At 48.6% G+C, this 18,775-nt stretch overlaps 1 protein-coding gene across 5 annotated transcripts in view; it reads left to right on the forward strand.

Moving 5' to 3' along the window:
• The first annotated feature begins 3,018 nt into the window (after nucleotides 1-3,018).
• LOC134966154 (germ cell-specific gene 1-like protein) overlaps nucleotides 3,019-18,775 on the forward strand; it is a 104,663-nt gene continuing 88,906 nt past the window's right edge. For 3 of the 5 annotated variants that reach the window (XM_063942688.1, XM_063942684.1, XM_063942687.1), the window contains exon 1: nucleotides 3,019-3,224. The gene's annotated coding sequence lies outside the window, so the exon portion shown is untranslated. Of the gene's footprint in view, nucleotides 3,225-12,513; nucleotides 12,662-18,775 lie in introns of those variants that run through there. The other 2 variants (XM_063942686.1, XM_063942689.1) reach the window with 1 other exon arrangement.

Here is an 18,775-nt window from a genome sequence, read left to right on the forward strand (position 1 = left end):
AGGTTTATGTAGCCAGAACGGCTAGGGTCAGGAAAACAGAATCTTTGTTTATCCTGTATGCTTCCAACAAGCTTGGTGCTCCTGCTTCAAAGCAAACTATTGCTCGCTGGATCTGTAACACGATTCAGCAAGCTCATTCTGCGGCTGGATTGCCGCTGCCTAAATCAGTTAAGGCCCATTCCACGAGGAAGGTGGGCTCTTCTTGGGCGGCTGCCCGAGGGGTCTCGGCATTACAGCTTTGCCGAGCGGCTACTTGGTCAGGTTCAAACACTTTTGCAAAATTCTACAAGTTTGATACCCTGGCTGAGGAGGACCTTGTGTTTGCTCATTCGGTGCTGCAGAGTCATCCGCACTCTCCCGCCCGTTTGGGAGCTTTGGTATAATCATCATGGTCCTTACGGAGTCCCCAGCATCCACTAGGACGTTAGAGAAAATAAGATTTTACTTACCGGTAAATCTATTTCTCGTAGTCCGTAGTGGATGCTGGGCGCCCGTCCCACGTGCGGACTTATTGTGCAATGCTTGTTTATAGTTATTGCTTCAATAAGGGTTATGTTATGGTTGCATCAGGGTTGGACCTGATGCTCTGTTGTTGTCATACTGTTGACTGGTTGTTATAAACTCATGTTATACGGTGTGATTGGTGTGGCTGGTATGAATCTTGCCCTGGATTACCAAAATCCTTTCCTTGTACTGTCAGCTCTTCCGGGCACAGTTTCTCTAACTGAGGTCTGGAGGAGGGATATAGAGGGAAGAGCCAGAGCACACCAGAATCTAAATTCTTTCTTAAAGTGCCCATGTCTCCTGCGGAGCCCGTCTATTCCCCATTGTCCTTACGGAGTCCCCAGCATCCACTACGGACTACGAGAAATAGATTTACCGGTAAGTAAAATCTTATTTTCGGAGTACACACTGGAGGGGGGGGGGGGGGCAATTTAGGTAAAATAAAGCCAGTTTGTGCAAGGGCCTCCAAATTGCCTCTTTTTCCTGCCAGTATACGTACGGACTGTCTGACATGCCTACTTGGATGCTGTCACTCATATAATCCTCGACCATTCTTTCAATGATGACAGAATCATATGCAGTGACAGTAGACGACATGTCAGTAATCGTTGGCAGGTCCTTCAGTCCGGACCAGATGTCAGCTCTCGCTCCTGACTGCCCTGCATCACCGCCAGCGGGTGGTTTTGGAAATGTTATCCTTTTCCTGGCAGCTCCAGTGGTGGTAGAAAATGAAGGAGGAGCTATTGGCGGGTCACGTTTCCGCTTGACTTGACAAGTGTCTCACCAGCAGGTCTTTGAACATCTGCAGACTTGTGTCTGCCGGAAAGAGAGATACAACGTAGGCTTTAAACATAGGATCGAGCACGATGTAGTGCTTTGATTTCAACAGATTGACCACCCGTGAATCCTGGTTAAGTGAATCAAGTCCCACATGTCTAGCGGAATCGCTCCGTTTTAGCTCCTCCTTCAATCTCTCCAGCTGCTTCTGCAAAAGCCTGATGAGGGGAATGACCTGACCTAGGCTGGCAGTGTCTGAACTGACTTCACGTGTGGCGAGTTCAAAGGGTTGGAGAAATTTGCACGTGGAAATCTTTGATGTATATGAACGTCCAAACGGGTTCCTCAATATTTTGCGGTGTCCTTCTCCTTAAGGTGGTAAGTTGTTTGGTGTTGGAGATTATTTCCACAATCTGTCTGCAACAGTGAACGTCCAGTTCTGGTCCGGATATGAGCAATATAAAGTGGCAGATGATGACCCAAAAGATTCCTGGCGCGTTTCGCTGTAAGCACTACAGCTTTTTCAAAGATTTCCAAGGGACTTCACCTCTAGCGGCATTGGTAAAGTTGGATGTTTAGACTGCGCAGTCAGTCTTCTTTTCACACTTAAGTCATTTCATCTGCTTATCCAGTTCACCAAATAGGAACGGACTGCTTACCAGAGGCAATTATAAGTTGAGACCCATTTTAATTATTTAGTTTATGAGCTGTGTATATGTGTTGTCTAATTGTGGCTACAGATTGCCATTTTATTAAATAGAAAGTTTTATTACTCAATCCTTCATGTGTTAGTAATTCAATTAGCGCTGCTACTGTTTGTTTGTGTTTTGTTATATTTTGGGTGTGACTACCCCATTAAAATTAGCAGCAGCATTAGAGGTGCGGCAACCTTCAGCGCCCGATCTTTTACCTATTGGTATACATCTTCTTTGCCAGTGACATGGCCTGCAGGACTATTGGCGTTCCTGTCTAAGGAGGAAATCGACATTGAGGGAGATGGTGGTGTGGTTTGCAGGAGCTTGGGTACAAGAGGAAGAAGGGATTTACTTGTCAGTGGACTGATTCCGCTGTCACCCAACGTTTTTGAACTTGACAATGACTTCTGATGAATGCGCTCCAGGTGACGTATAAGGGAGGATGTTCCTAGGTCAGAGGTTCCCAAACTGTGTGCTGTGGCTCCCTGGGGTGCCTCGGGACACTTGCAGGGGTGCCCTGGGTTGGTGGTCCAGGACCAATTCAAATTATTCATGGTCAGTGTAATAGGCAAAACCAGAGCTGGTGGCTGTCAGTCATAAAATATGTGGCCAAAGAGAAGCAAATCTTGTTCCTCACCACACAACTGTCCTTTGGTGTGAGGCGTGCTGCGGGTGTGTGCACGAGAGCGCAATGCCAGCGGGACACTAACGCTCAGGACCGTTGTCTTATCAGCATGATCCAACTCAGCACCTCCAGGAGGCTGGTGTCGGTCCTCCCTCCCAGAGGGGAGGAGCCAGCACACCCTGTGGAAGAAATTTAAAGTGCATCGGCTCCTTCGGACCCCATCTATACCCCATTGTAATAAGTGTCCCCAGCATCCCTTATGGATGATAGAGAAACAACATATTTGCAAGTTACTGTAGTTTTTTTGTTTTTTTTGTTTTGTTTTATAATAAACAAGGACCTTTAGAGAAATATAACTCGCACTGTATTTCCAAGAGTTGCCATGTGGTGGCAGCATTTCCTCATAAAAGGACATTCACATCCCATGTAGCCAACAATTCATCATACTGTTCTGCAGTGCACCAGCTGAGTGCTAACTGGATAAAAAATGGCCAGATTCTCTCCTTCCTTGATATTGGGGTAATCGTAAAATCTCAAAATAGATTTCAATGAAAACAAAGGGACCAAGGATGTGATGATTTGCTCATACATGCCAGAGATCCTGCTTCACAAGGTTAGACTATGTAAGTATGCTTTTTACGTAAGTGTAACAGGTATGCTAAGGAAGGCACGTGATAATTAAGGTTGCTTTGTTGTGCTTCAGTATAGGCTCCAAAAGTTATACTGCCCCTAGGTGGATAATAGAGGAAGAGGCCTTGTACTGATCATTCAGGCAACAAGGTTACCTGTATAGGAGTGGGATGCTGCTGCGGCTGCTGTGTGATATCACCTAGCCTGTTGATATGTTGGACTCTTCCTGTTGTTTACATCTGAGATCAATGTCAGTTCTAATTCCCAATCTTTAATATAGCTGTATCCTTCAGCACATGTAATGACGGTGTTAACGTTCTAATAGTGTAATTGCAGGTGTAATAAATAGAACTGGAGTGTTTAATATGATGCTGCAATATTATTTTATTTTTCTGACTGTAAGTGTTCGTGCATCCCATAGAGTGACACAACAATGCAATAAAGTTATTTTGCCGTCGGCTATTGTTCCTGCAACATTCTCCTTTGTGTGCTGGCTAATTCTTCCTAGTTACAGCAAGTGGCATTTTCCAGCCGTGTCTATAGCAATAAGAAAAGGACATAAAGATATAATAATGTACTGGTTACAAACAAGGTTTAATGTTCTCTTAAGTTTCTCAGAGTAAATGTTTTCTTTTTCTGAGAAGTTATTTTTCGGAGTGCTGATGCATCTCATAGGAAGCATCGTTATACAAAATGCATGGATTATTACACAGGCTATGTTTTAGAGCGTAATAAAAATGTTAGTGTGAGTAAACAAAAAAGTAACACTCCTTGTAAGCAAAGTAAAGTGTACACTCTCTGCACAGAGGATCTGAGCTCCTGAAATGTACAGGCTTATAGATGCAGTAAGTGTGGGTGGAATCTGTTTGCCCACCAATCCTCATTTAGAGTTAGAATAATCCAAAAGGAAAGTGCAGTTTTGCAACGTGGTGAAACCACCTAAGGCAACAAATGTAAAATGTGTGGACAGATCTAGAGTGTAAAGGGCGCCATACTCTAGAACGATAATGCCCAATTTCAGCTCAATTCGGGCATTCGGGACAATATATTGGCTGAAATCGGGCATTTTCGTTGTGCTTTACACCCAATCCGATCAAATGCGCGTTCCCGTGAGCATCGGATCGGATCACCCTAGATCCGACATATCACAAGTGCTGCACTCGTTATAAGTCGGATCCCGCAGGAATGGCTGGGATAGTAAAAGATACATCGTATACAAAAGTACTGCATACGATGTATCTTTTACTATCCTGCCGCCTGGGAAGCTGCCGGAAGGTTGAAGGGAAATCCTAGACGACATGACGGATCGTCATGTTGTCTAAGTGTATTGGGCCCTTTACTCTAAATTGCAGTGTTACCAGAAGCAGACAAGGGACGCCAAGAAAAAATATTTGGCCTCAGGCGGGCGTGGTTGAAGCTTGCTGGGGTGTGGCCCTGCCTTTTTGTGGATATGTAGTACCCTCATGGGATGAGACCACATTATGGGAATGTTAGTATAGCTCCCATGCAGGCCTGGGACTTTGACGCTAACAGTAACTCAGGACCATTGTCTTTTGCTAATTATTTGAGATATTTAACACAATTATTACAACAACAGGTAGGGCTGCCATCAGAAGTTGTGGGGCCCAGTTCCCTCCCTCCCGCCTTCTTTGGCATACCTTCTTCTTTCTGACCACTCCTCTGCAATGCAATGCACTCTTTGCTCACTTGGTGCTCTAGGGCGCAGTATTCCGCTGGGCCAGGGCACTCCATCCCTATGTGACATCACACGTCATGACATCAAATATAGGTGGAGTGCTATAGACATGCAGGAACGATTCACAGAGGGCAGATGCACAAGAAAGGCTCCCTGCGCATCGGCCCACTGTTGTTTCTCAGCCTGGTGCAGCTATCCAGGTATCAGCAGTAGGAGCCAGGGGCAGGCTCCCCTCCCTGTACGGGCCCAGGACTTCAGTCCTGGCAGTCCTCTCCTGATAGTGGGCCTGATCACAGGTAAAATACGGTATAAAGATATTATGTCTATTGTGTACAGACTTGGGTTGTGTACTCATATAGCCAGTGGTAGATCCACCTGTGGAGGGTTATTCTGTGCTGGTCTCATGGGCAGGTGGACACAGCATCAGTACTTGACAACTTACTGACTGAACCATGGGCCTGATTCAGACCTGATCGCTGCTGTGCGTTTTCGCACAGCGTGCGATCAGGTCATAACTGCGCATGCGTGTGCACCGCAATACACGCACGCATCGGGCAACAACAACGGGCATCGCCGGTCAGCGACAGGATGGTGCGAAAATTTCATTTGCACGGGTGATCGCAAGGTGATTGACAGGAAGAGGCCGTTTGTGGGTGGTAACTGACCATTTACTGGGAGTGTCCGGAAAAACGCAGGCGTGTCCAAGCGTTTTCAGGGAGGGTGTCTGACGTCAGCTCCGGCCCTGATCAGTCTGTTGTGATCGCAGTGTAGGAGTAAGTCCTGGGCTGCGCAGAGACTGCACACACTGAGTGAGGTGTGAACGGATTTGCAGCTGCCTGCATGTGATCCAGGGCCGAAACTAGGATTTTTGGCGCCCGGGGCATGGTAGTCATTTGGCTCCCCCCAATCCATTTCAGAAATTTTATATCCATCCCCCCTACCTCACATACTTAATAAAGGGACAGAACATGCTGAAGGCCATACAATAGTACCCCCAATTGCAATTATGCCACACAGTAAAAACAATCTTGTTCACATTACACCAAACGTAGTGCCTCTGATTCACATTGGACCACCTAGTAGTTTCCATATAAATACAACAATTAAGCTCTTTGAAAAAATATTTTGTGTGTTGGACTCCAGCCCGCATAAGGTGCAGCACAATGTCTCAGCAGGGAGGCTGACAGTGCACAGGACTAATGGATGGTGCAAACTTATAACATAGCAACATATCTGGTGAGTCCCAGGGCAGGGAGAACAGGTTTCTAGAGCCTGCCCTCAGTGTGCAGTCAGAGTGGGTGTGCTGGCAGCAGTGTCTGTCCACATAGAGGGCAGCGGCTCCCCCCCACACCCCCCTTTGTGAAGGTACAGTAGCAGGGACCTGCGTCTGTGTGTGTGGTAGGGTCACACATTACCTGTCTCTTCTTCAGGAATCCTCCCGCCTGGTTCTCCGGCATTGCTGTTGTTGTGTCCTCTGCGCAACACACAAAGACAGTACTGCGGCTGGCACACAAGCTGGGACGGGAGCCGCACTTCCGTGAGACGCCGCCGCATGGGGTCCCCAGATGATCAGCCCTGATCACAGGCCGGGATGATGGGGAGGGAGTATGAGGGGGAAGGGGGCAACTACAGCTTCCCACCCCGCCAACAGAGAAGAGAGAAACAGAAATGGGCGAGCAATGAGGAGAGACAGGAGGGTGGGGATTACCGCCACCACCACCTCCAGTGGCTGCTGCGGGGGAAGAGGAGAAGGGGGCGAGGAAGAGTGTGAGCGGATATCACTGTGTGACATCTCCTGCCCAATGGAGTCCTCTGGTAACACCAGCCCATCCCTCTTTGTGAAAAGCACTGCTGCAGTCTCTGCAGTACCTCCTTTTTCAGTGAGCCTGGGGGCATGGTTGTGAAACACGCTGTGCACACAATGAGCTCCGCGATTCAGTCTCGGCAATTATGGACTGTGCAGGACAGCGCCCCAGTAAGTCCAGCGCCCGGGTCACATGCCCCCCTAGCCCCCCCCCCCCCCTAGTTTCGGCCCTGTGTGATCGCACGCTTGCACGGGCGAATTTCCACTCCCCAGTTGGGCCAGGGGCGAATTTAGAGGTGAGGGTTGCCACTAGGCACAACAGTAACGGCTGCCCCCCACCTGCCTAATTTTATTATTTTTATTGATTGGAAAGAAGCCCTCATTTGATGATAGCCAATATAATGGAATAAAAGAAGCCACTAGCTATGGCATTTTAATCATGTATACATATTTACTAAGTAGGGCAGGGTACAGGGGCAATATGTGCATGTCCTACCCGTTTACACTCAACTTATGATGGTGTATGGTACTGTACAGTGGAATATTTTGCAGTTACTGCCACTTTTTGGCTGGCAGTACCAACACAAGCATCCAAGTGCCACCCCCAAACAAGTGCCACAGGTCTGAATCACCCCCACACACTCACAGCAGTCCCTAGAAGTACTGCGACCATGATCCCTCTTGCTGTAGGTACAACAACAGTTGCTGTGAGTACAGTCACTGTGCTGTCACATCAATAAGTAAATCACAGCTGTACAACCGTGTGTAGATGTCTTTGTTGTACAATAATATTTGCATTTGGTTTTAATTAAACATTGTCTACAATTTTGCACTAATACTAGTAGACACATGGCATAAAGATGGATCTCAGGCTTATGCTGGTGCACTGTTGTTGTTTGTAGTGCCATGTAATGTAATGCCATGATCACATTGATTGGATGGTCGGCACCGAGCAGGGTTCTGCCAGTGCTTAATTGTTGTGCTGTGAATGCTGGTGGAGGGGAAAGAGGTCACCCCTCAGACACAGTGGTGCTGCAGCACTGCAGGACCAGGGTTAGAGCAGCTTAGAAAGCTTAAATCACAAGGATTGTTCCCATAGTCCAAGAAGTCCTTTATATTTTTAGATGTAAAACTGAAGATTCACATGTTGTTATAATAACACACTGCATGCAGTGTCATATCTATAATCGGTGCAGGGTGTGCGGCCCAGGGGGTAACACACTGCGAACCCTACACATATGTTCTTCAGCACTTACCTCTCTAGAGTCCTACATTGGCAGCAGCAGCAGTAGAAATGGGATCCGGTCTGAAGATCGACACTATCTAGGTCGACAATGTTTAGGTCGACAGTTACTAGGTCGACAGGGTTGGAATGTCGACAGGGTTTCCAGGTCGACACATGCTAGGTCGACAGGTCAAAGGGTCGACATGAGTTTTTCCACATTTTTTTTTCTTTTTTTGAACTTTTTCATACTTAACGATCCACACGCACTACGTTTGGAACGTTAACCTGTACCGAGCGAAGCGGTAGTGGAGAGAGGCACCTTGCCCGAAGCATGGCGAGCGAAGCGAGCCATGCGTGGGGACACTGTGCACTAATTCGGCTTCCCGGTCACTGTACGCAGAAAACGGCAAAAAAAAAACTCATGTTGACCTGTCGACCTAGCACATGTCGACCTAGAACCCCTGTCGACCTTCCAACCCTGTCAACTTATAGTGGTCGACCTAAACATTGTCAACCTAGACACTGTCGATTTGATGATCCACACCCGTAGAAATATGTACGGGAAAAGGGGCACTGCACCATTTAATGGAGACCTGCATACAGATGCAGTGTCGGACTGGGGAATGAAGGGCCCACCGGGGGGGGAGATGCTGTTGCAGGTGCCCATGCTTAAGGGTGTGGCCAGCCACCACAGAGGTTTGGCTAACCATTACAGAGTACATGTTCTGTGCCCCTTGGTAAATATATAATAAACTATGTTCTTATGAAGTATAATGTAACATATGTATAATGCATATTTCATGTGCACTAGGATAGTCTGGAACCTGATCCCCAGAGGAGGAGGAGGGCCCACAGGCAGTGGGGCCTACCGGCGGTTTTCCCTGTTCCCCTGTGGGCCAGTCCGACTCTGTACAAATGTGTCCAGATCCGCTGTTGTTGTGGATCTGGACGTTTCCTAGCACTACGTATCGCTGTATGCTGCACTGTCCCTCCCACCCCCCTTGTATAGTGTATGGCAGACGTGTGTGTACGTACACTCACAACAGTGAAAGGCGCGAGTCCCATGTACGCAACAACAGAGCTGGTCACATCTGTATGCACGGCATTGTGCCACCGGCTACACAGGGGGGGATCTGTGTGTAATCTCTGTCTGGGCTCCCTTCTCTCCAGACGGTGGCAGGATGTCACGTTATAGCTCACTGACTGTTTAAGCCCTATAAAACTTAGGAGTTTATTTATTACATGGTGGATTTTTGATTATTGTCCTTTTAGTCTGCTAGAATTTAAGACAGCAATACTATTAAGTACCAGACCAGGTGTGTTTTGCCCCTAATATTATTGCTGCTTTAAGTCGTGTGGGAAAATAGAGCTGATGATCAGTGGTTGTGAACATGTGCTGTTTAGTAAATAAACCTCTAAGTCTCTATGCCTACATGGCTTCTGTCTCATTACTATAGGCCCCTCCAGATAGACCAAGTGCACTGTGAGAGTGTGTTTTATAGCAGCAAAAAAAATAGGATTTTAATACCTACCGGTAAATCCTTTTCTCCTAGTCCGTAGAGGATGCTGGGGTCCACTTCAGTACCATGGGGTATAGACAGTTCCGCAGGAGCCATGGGCACTTTAAGACTTTTCAAGGGTGTGAACTGGCTCCTCCCTCTATGCCCCTCCTCCAGACCTCAGTTATGGGAGCTGTGCCCAGGGAGACGGACATTTCGAGTAAAGGATTTACTTTTATACTAATGGTGAGATTCATACCAGCTCACACCTCATCCATGCCGCACAACATGGGCCATGGGCACTTTAAGACTTTTCAAGGGTGTGAACTGGCTCCTCCCTCTATGCCCCTCCTCCAGACCTCAGTTATGGGAGCTGTGCCCAGGGAGACGGACATTTCGAGTAAAGGATTTACTTTTATACTAATGGTGAGATTCATACCAGCTCACACCTCAACCATGCCGCACAACATGGCATTCAACATGACACACGTCAACAGGCATGAACCATTTACAGCAACATGCTGAAAACAAATGAAACACAACTTGTGCAGGTAAAGTACGCACTGGGTCGGGTGCCCAGCATCCTCTACAGACTAGGAGAAAAGGATTTACCGGTAGGTATTAAATTCCTATTTTCTCATACGTCCTAGAGGATGCTGGGATCCACTTCAGTACCATGGGGTTATAGCAAAACTAGTGTCGACACAGGAATCAGAGTCCGTGTCAGTATCAGTTTGTACTACTTGTTTGTATGTGACCCAGAGGGGTCCCTGTGGATGAAAGGCAAAACTATTAAAAATCACACCTTCCACAGATTATTCAGTTTTCTGTATGAGATTCAGTCCAACCTTTCACCCAGTCAGGCTCATGGTGTCATATTACACCTCTGTGTCTCTAACATGGCTCCCACACAGGAAGAGCTCCCTGCCACAGACATGTCACACACGTGCACAACCACACCACAGACACTCCAGGACTTATAGGGGACAGACCCACAGTAAAATCTGTCAGAGGGACACAGATAGGATTTGCCAGTTCACAACCCAGCGCCAGTAAGACAATGTCTGTGAACACAAAATGCCTACTGACATGCAGTGCTTTTATAATGTTAATCTCACAATTATATAGCACCAAATTCACTGTGGCCCCCCCTGTTTTGCACCCTGATACTTGTTCAGTAGTGGAGGAGAACCAGCATTGTCTCTGCAGCCTGAGGAGAGAGAGAAAATGGCGTTGAGCAGTGTGCTGGCTGACTGAGGAGGAAGCTCCACTCTTCAATGGTGTGTTTCTCCTCAGCTTTTATGAGGTAATTTTTTATACTGGCGGGGGTAGGACTGTGCCTTAGCAACTTATGCCCCTTATTTATGCCAGTTTCCATAGGTTTCATGCTGCCCAGGGCACCCCCCCCCCCCCAGCGCCCTGCAGTGCCTGTGTATGTGTGGGCAACATGGCGCGCTGTGCTCCCGCAGTCACTTTCTTGATTGAAGATCTATCTTCTAACACTCACCTGTCTTCTGACTTCTGGCTCTGTGAGGGGGGTGACGGCGTGCTGTGGGAGTGAGCATCTAGGCACGGCTAGCGTTCAGTTCCCTTCAGGAGCTAATGGTGTCCTGTCAGCCAGAAGCAGAGCCATGAAACTCTTTAGGAAGTTGGTTCCTACTTCTGCCCCCTCAGCCCCACGAAGCAGGGAGACTGTGGCCAGCAGTTCTCCCTGAAAATAAAAAACCTAACATAAGTCTTTTCAGAGAAACTCAGTAGAGCTCCTCTGGAGTGCATCCAGTCTGCCTGGGCACATTTCTAAAGTGAGGTCTGGAGGAGGGGCATAGAAGGAGGAGCCAGTTCACACCCTTGAAAAGTCTTAAAGTGCCCATGGCTCCTGCGGAACAATCTATACCCCATGGTACTGAAGTGGACCCCAGCATCCTCTAGGACGTATGAGAAATAATTAAATCTAATGGAAAAGACTTATTGTTGCTTATTACCGATGTGATAAAATGTATCTGCTGTGCAAAACAACCACTACTTATCATTTCTTAAACTCTTATAGGGGTTTTTTTCTTTCACGAAGAGGCAAAAGAAAAAAAAGGGCTGTCGTGTTGTCTCACTGGGGCACACTTTATTTTTAATATATGTACATATGTTATATGCATGTGAAAAACAAAATAAATATAAGTTTAAAACTTAACTTTTATTAAAAAAATTTCATTCAGACGATACTGTTGTTGTTTATATCAACAACAGTTGATTAAAACAGAATTAAACAATGGTATGTTACTCACTTATTATAGGGTAGGTGGCAGGTTAGTGGTCTGCACACCCACTGAATTAGAAGTGAGTGTTAATATTTGACGTTCATCAGAGCGAAAAAAATATGGAATTTCTTGTTCTCTCTATCAACTTATGATATATTGTTTGTATATTCATAAGAGAGGAACAAGAAAACCGGCTTCTCAACTGCCGACTCCTTCTGGATGGAAAAGAATTGTGGGCGTGGTTTGATAATAGTACTTAAGATATTGAATGGTTATTGCACATGCATATTCAGTGATATTGACCTATATTTATTGGTAAGAATATACCCTCTGTGCAGACCAGTAACCTGCCACCTACCCTATAATAAGTGAGTAACATACCATTGTTTAATTCTGCTTTAATCACCTGTTGTTGATATAAACAACAACAGTATCGTCTGAATAAAAAAATTAATAAAAGTTAAGTTTTAAACTGTGGCCCAGTGAGACAACACAACAGCCCTTTTTTTTCTTTTGCCTCTTCGTGAAAGAAAAAAAAACCCTATAATAGTTTGTTCTGAACTAAAGTCCGGGAGCACCACCAACCCAGCTCTACCGCAAAAACCCAATCGGTATAATCGGTAGCTATATGTTGGTCATTACAGATGTTTTTCATGGTTTAAAAATTGTTCAACGCTCATTCACAATCCGTTCCAGTGCAGATTCCAAAACACCAACCCATTGCCATTTCTTAAACTCACAAATGCACTAGATTGTGTAGTATGTTTGCCTTAGTGTGCGACCTCCTCTTTCCAGATGAGAAAAGCGTTGAGTTGAAGATAAGTTTTGTGGCTGTACATTTACCCCTGCCAGCAACTGACCCGGGCTCCCGATTGGCCCCTCCAACAAGCGTGGGCCCGGGTAATCAGTACCCACCCATACTGCCCCTGTCGGAGCCCTGCTTGTGGCTAAAGGGTGAGAATTGGGCTTTTTCACATGTTCAAAGTTTAGTGAAGGCGTGTTGAGGGCATGTTGATAGACTGTGCAGGCTATGTAGAGCTGTGCGTAGGCGTAATTACCATACCCCCCAACTGTACCTTTTTAGCAGGTACAGTACCTTTTTGTTATGGTCTGTACCGATGTTTGTCTCTTCAAACTTCCATTGCAAGTATAGGAAAAGGGGCGTCCCTAATCCTGTGGCCACACCCCCTTTCCTAATTTGTACCAATTTTTCTGTGTAAAATGTTGGAGGGTATGAATTACACCTGTTTCTTATACGTCCTAGAGGATGCTGGGGACTCTAAAAGGACCATGGGTTATAGACGGGATCCGCAGGAGACATGGGCACACTATAAGACTTTGAATGGGTGTGAACTGGCTCCTCCCTATATGCCCCTCCTCCAGACTCCAGTTAGACTCTGTGCCCAGAGAGACTGGACACACACTAGGGGAGCTCTCCGGAGTTTATGTTAGGTTTATTATTTTTAGGGAGACCTGCATCGTGGGAGTGAGGGGAGAGAAGCAGACCTACTCCTTCTGAGTTCAAGGGCTCTGCTTCTTAGGCTACTGGACACCATTAGCTCCAGAGGGTCTGATCACTTGGTTCGCCTAGCTGCTCGTTCCCGGAGCCGCGCCGTCACCTCCCTCACAAAGCCAGAAGAAAGAAGCCGGGAGAGTAAAGGAAGAACAGAAGACGTCAGTGATGGCAGAAGACTTAAGGGTCTCTGAGGTACCGCGCTGCGTGCCATCGCTCGCACACAAGCGGCACTTCAAGGGTGCAGGGCGCAGGGGGGGCGCCCTGGGCAGCAAAAATACCTCACATACATGCCTGGCAAAGAGGTATACAGTGCATAGGCACTGTATACCGACCCCCGCCAGTATAAAAAGGTAAAAAAAATAGCGGGACTAAAGCGCGCCGAGAAGGGGGCGTGGCTTAGCCCTCACAACTCTATACAGCGCCATTTTCTCCTCAAAGAGACGCTGGCCCCGCCAAAAACACTGTTGAACACTAACAGTGTAAAACGAGGGGGGGCACAGTTGTTTAGTGCACTATAGATTCATATAATGAAGCACTATATATATATATATATATATATATATATATATATATATCTTCTATATAATAGCCCTGTGATTCTGTGCCTGGGTCTCTAACACTGGGCGTAGCTAGGAGCTCTCATTGGGTTAGTGGCAGGTCTATCGCACCCAGTCCACAGCTGATTGGGCGAGAAACGTCCTCCCACACAGGTTACATCCAATGGGAGGCTCTGCCCTTTGCCTGCTGTGTTTTCACAGAGCAGGATTAGCAATGGGACTGATGGAGCTGCAGCTCCAGCCCCTCACCTCAAAATAGTCCCCACTGCATCTGCAGCATCATGCCCTCCAACACTTTACACATAAACATTGATGCAAATTCAAAAAGGGGGCTTGGCCACGGGTACAGCGGCGTGGCCACGCCCCTTTTCCTATACTTTCAATGGAAGCTTGCAGAGTCAAAAAACGGTACAGACCATAAAAAAAAGGTCCTGTACCTGCCAAAAAGGTGCAGCTGGAGGGTATGCCACTGCATCTGCAGCAAGTCTCTGCGCTGAAGATAGGGAAAAAACATCCTTTTACTGCAGCGTCCTATGGGGGTCATTCCAAGTTGATCGCTAGCTGCATTCGTTCGCTGTGCAGCGATCAGGCAAAAACTCGGCACTTCTGCGCATGCGTATGCAGCGTGCAGCGTACTATTACAACGAACGATGTAGTTTTACACAGGGTCTAGCGATGCTTTTCAGTCGCACAGGCAGTCGCAGAGTGATTGACAGGAAGAGGGCGTTTTTGGGTGTCAACTGACTGTTTTCAGGGAGTGTTCGGAAAAACGCAGGCGTGGCTGGGCGAACGCAGGGCATGTTCATGACGTCAAATCAGGAACTGAATGGTCTGAAGTGATCGCAGGCGCCGAGTAGGTCTGAAGCTACTCTGAAACTGCACAATTTTTTTTATGAACCAGCTCTCCGATCCCTTCGTTCCTACTTCTGCTAAGCTAAAATACACTCCCAGTGGGCGGCGGCATAGCGTTTGCACGGCTGCTAAAAACTGCTAGCGAGCGATCAACTCGGAATGACCACCAATGTCTTGCTGCCAGAACACCTGTACCCTCCGGCATCAACAATCCCCACTCCCTAGTCGCGCCGCAGGTGGAACAAAACCTGCTGCGGCCACCGGCATAGATGTGTATGAAAGCGGCGCAGCGGAAGGCTTTCATAGGCCTCCCTGCGCCGCATACTCTCTGAGTCCCGGAACCTGCTCTGCGTGTGATGTCACAGAAGTGCCTCCCCACCACAGCCGCACCCAGATCCCCAGAGGCCCTGACTCCGCAACACAGCACCTGGCTTGCCGGCCTGGAAGCCCCAAGATGGTTAATGTAGCGGATAGAGATGGTGATATCCCGGAGGGTAATGTATGGACCCTGAATCAATGTAAAAGGTGGCAGTGCAGTGGGTGTGCAGTCAGGGCCGGTGCTAGAGTGTTCCGCATCCTCCTGCAAACTATAAATTTGCACCCTCACATACTTTACAAACGCACAGCGCACATAATGACCCCTGTAGTAGAACCACTTACACATGTAATGCCCTCTGTACCAGAGACGCTTACACATGTCACGCCCCCCCGTACCAGTGACGCTTACACAAGTAACACCCCTTGTAGCAGTGACGCTTACACACGTAATGCCCCCTGTAGCAGTGACGCTTACACACGTAACGCCCTCTGTACCAGTGCCGCTTAGACACGTAACGCCGCCTGTACCAGTGACGCTTACACACATAATGCCCCCTCTACCAGTACCGCTTACACACATAACGCCCTCTGTACCAGTGCTGCTTACACACATAACGCCCCCTGTCGCAGTGGCGCTTACACACGTAACGCCCCCTGCACCAGTGCTGCTTACACACGTAACGCCCCCTGCACCAGTGCTGCTTACACACGTAACGCCCTCTGTACCAGTGCTGCTTACACACGTAACGCCCCCTGCACCAGTGCTGCTTACACACGTAACGCCCCCTGCACCAGTGCTGCTTACACACGTAACGCCCTCTGTACCAGTGCTGCTTACACACGTAACGCCCCCTGCACCAGTGCTGCTTACACACGTAACGCCCCCTGCACCAGTGCTGCTTACACACGTAACGCCCTCTGTACCAGTGCTGCTTACACACGTAACGCCCTCTGTACCAGTGCTGCTTACACACGTAACGCCCTCTGTACCAGTGCTGCTTACACACGTAACGCCCTCTGTACCAGTGCTGCTTACACACGTAACGCCCTCTGTACCAGTGCTGCTTACACACGTAACGCCCTCTGTACCAGTGCTGCTTACACACGTAACGCCCTCTGTACCAGTGCTGCTTACACACGTAACGCCCCCTGCACCAGTGCTGCTTACACACGTAACGCCCTCTGTACCAGTGCTGCTTACACACGTAACGCCCTCTGTACCAGTGTTGCTTACACACGTAACGATCTCTGTACCAGTGCTGCTTACACACGTAACGCCCTCTGTACCAGTGCTGCTTACACACGTAACGCCCCCTGCACCAGTGCTGCTTACACACGTAACGCCCTCTGTACCAGTGCTGCTTACACACGTAACGCCCTCTGTACCAGTGCCGCTTACACACGTAACGCCCTCTGTACCAGTGCCGCTTACACACGTAACGCCCTCTGTACCAGTGCCGCTTACACACATAACGCCCTCTGTACCAGTGCTGCTTACACACATAACGCCCCCTGTCGCAGTGGCGCTTACACACGTAACGCCCCCTGCACCAGTGCTGCTTACACACGTAACGCCCCCTGCACCAGTGCTGCTTACACACGTAACGCCCCCTGCACCAGTGCTGCTTACACACGTAACGCCCTCTGTACCAGTGCCGCTTACACACGTAACGCCCCCTGCACCAGTGCTGCTTACACACGTAACGCCCCCTGCACCAGTGACGCTTACACACATTATGCAGCAGTCACACATACACACACGCAACAGACACATAAATATACAAACACACACATACATACTGGGGGTAATTCTAAGTTGATCGCAGCAGGAGCTTTGTTAACAGTTGGGCAAAACCATGTGCACTGCAGGGGGAGGCAGATATAACATGTGCAGAGAGAGTTAGATTTGGGTGGGTTATTTTGTTTCTGTGCAGGGTAAATACTGGCTGCTTTATTTTTACACTGCAATTTAGATTTCAGCTTGAACACACCCCACCCACATCTAGCTCTCTCTGCACATGTTATATCTGCCTCCCCTGCAGTGCACATTTTTTTGCCCAACTGCTAACAAAGTTCCTGCTGCGATCAACTCAGAATTACCCCCACTGTACATACATTACACACATACCCAGTCACACATATATACAGTATACACAGACACTGTATATACACACACTCTTTCCAGACACTTATCTAATGAAGTCTGGCTGGCCAAAGCTGTAGCAGCTCATCCTCCTGCTGCAGCATGGTCCCGTGTAGCTCCGCCCCTTACTCCCATCTAGCTCCGCCCACTTTGCCTCCCTCCCGTTCACTGAATGTCACACAGGGGAGGGGAGGGGGGAGAGGAGGTTTTGTGCTGACGGCGCCGAGGGGGAGAGGAGGCTTTGTGCTGCCGGCGCGGAGGTGGAGAAAAGGTTTTATGCTTCCGGCGCCGCTGCATGTGTGACAGCAGCCGGCAGCAGCAGGGATAGCAGCAGAAGCTCAGCACAGGGATGCAGAGCAGGGAGAACATCTATCCTTCCTGGTGCCTCCCTGCACTGCATCCCTTTGCTGAGCGGCTAGCGCCGGCCCTGTGTGCAGTGTCAACTGACACTGCACAGCACTCTCACCTTTTACATTGATTCAGCCAGTCACACAGTTCTGCCAGCCAGTCTCTATTGTTAGCACCAGTGTCCCAACGCACCGCATTATAGGGAAGTAGACGCACTACATAAACTACAGCTCCCAGCAGCCCTTACCACCGAAGCATTCTACCCCTTAGGTCTGCTGGGAGCTGTAGTTTATTGCGTACATCTTCTTCCCTGTAATGCGGCGCATTGAGAGACCGGCGCAAACATTAGTGACTGCCTGCTGTGCGGGTCTCTGGGAGAGCCACTGCCAAAGGGAGGACAGCAGCTTAGCTGCTGACAGGAGGAGAAGCAGGATAAGTATCACCTGCCCCTCACCCACTCACATTACCTCCGAGCCTAATCCGCGGCGACCCCCACACACCCCCTCCAGCAACCGCGATAGCTCCGGACCCCCTCCCCCACCCGCAGCAACCCCGCACCAGTACTTCCCACCGCATCCGCCCCTCCCCCACCCGCGGCAACCCCGCAACTGCTCCTCCCCCACCCGCAGCGGCTCCAGACCACCACCCGCGGCACCCACGCACCCTCCCCCACCTGCGGCACCACCGCAACCGCCGCTCCCGTGGCACCCCAGGATCCCATCCGCCTCTTCCCCGCACCCGCCACTCCCCCAACCACAGCACCTACTAGGTGATTCACCAGGCCCTGCGTGCTCTGTTCACGCCGTTGCCAGGGGCTTCCACCCCTTAACCATTGCACGCCCTTTGTCCGTGCAATATTTAGCCACTCACACAATTATGATTGGATGTAATACTCCATATAATAAAAATATTGCACGCCACAAGGGTGTGCAAGGGTTAAGGGGGCGTAGCCCCTTACGACGGTGTGAAGAGCGCCCGTAGGGCGCGATGAATCACCTAGTTCTATAATACTCAACGAATCCTGTGTCTGAAGGGCAAATAAAACATTTCCTTTTTCAGCTAAACTGGATCATATTACTTTACTTCGCATTGCTGTGTTCTGCTGTTTCATTCCCAAGCACTGCATCTCTGGCATTTATCAAATTATTGTTGAAAGCGCATTTAATTATCTTGTAATATATACACAAGGATGGGCAGAAGACGGGAAATCTATTAGAGGAGTTGCATTAGCTGAACATTTTTCAGTTAATTCATTCCTGCTCCGTGAGTCTGTTGGTTGTTAAAATGCAGAATAAAATTGTAACACAGTCGGTACAGATGTCCCTGCATGCTCC

The sequence above is a fragment of the Pseudophryne corroboree genome, chromosome 10, assembly GCF_028390025.1.
Source record: "Pseudophryne corroboree isolate aPseCor3 chromosome 10, aPseCor3.hap2, whole genome shotgun sequence".
In the NCBI taxonomy this organism is placed as follows: domain Eukaryota; kingdom Metazoa; phylum Chordata; class Amphibia; order Anura; family Myobatrachidae; genus Pseudophryne; species Pseudophryne corroboree.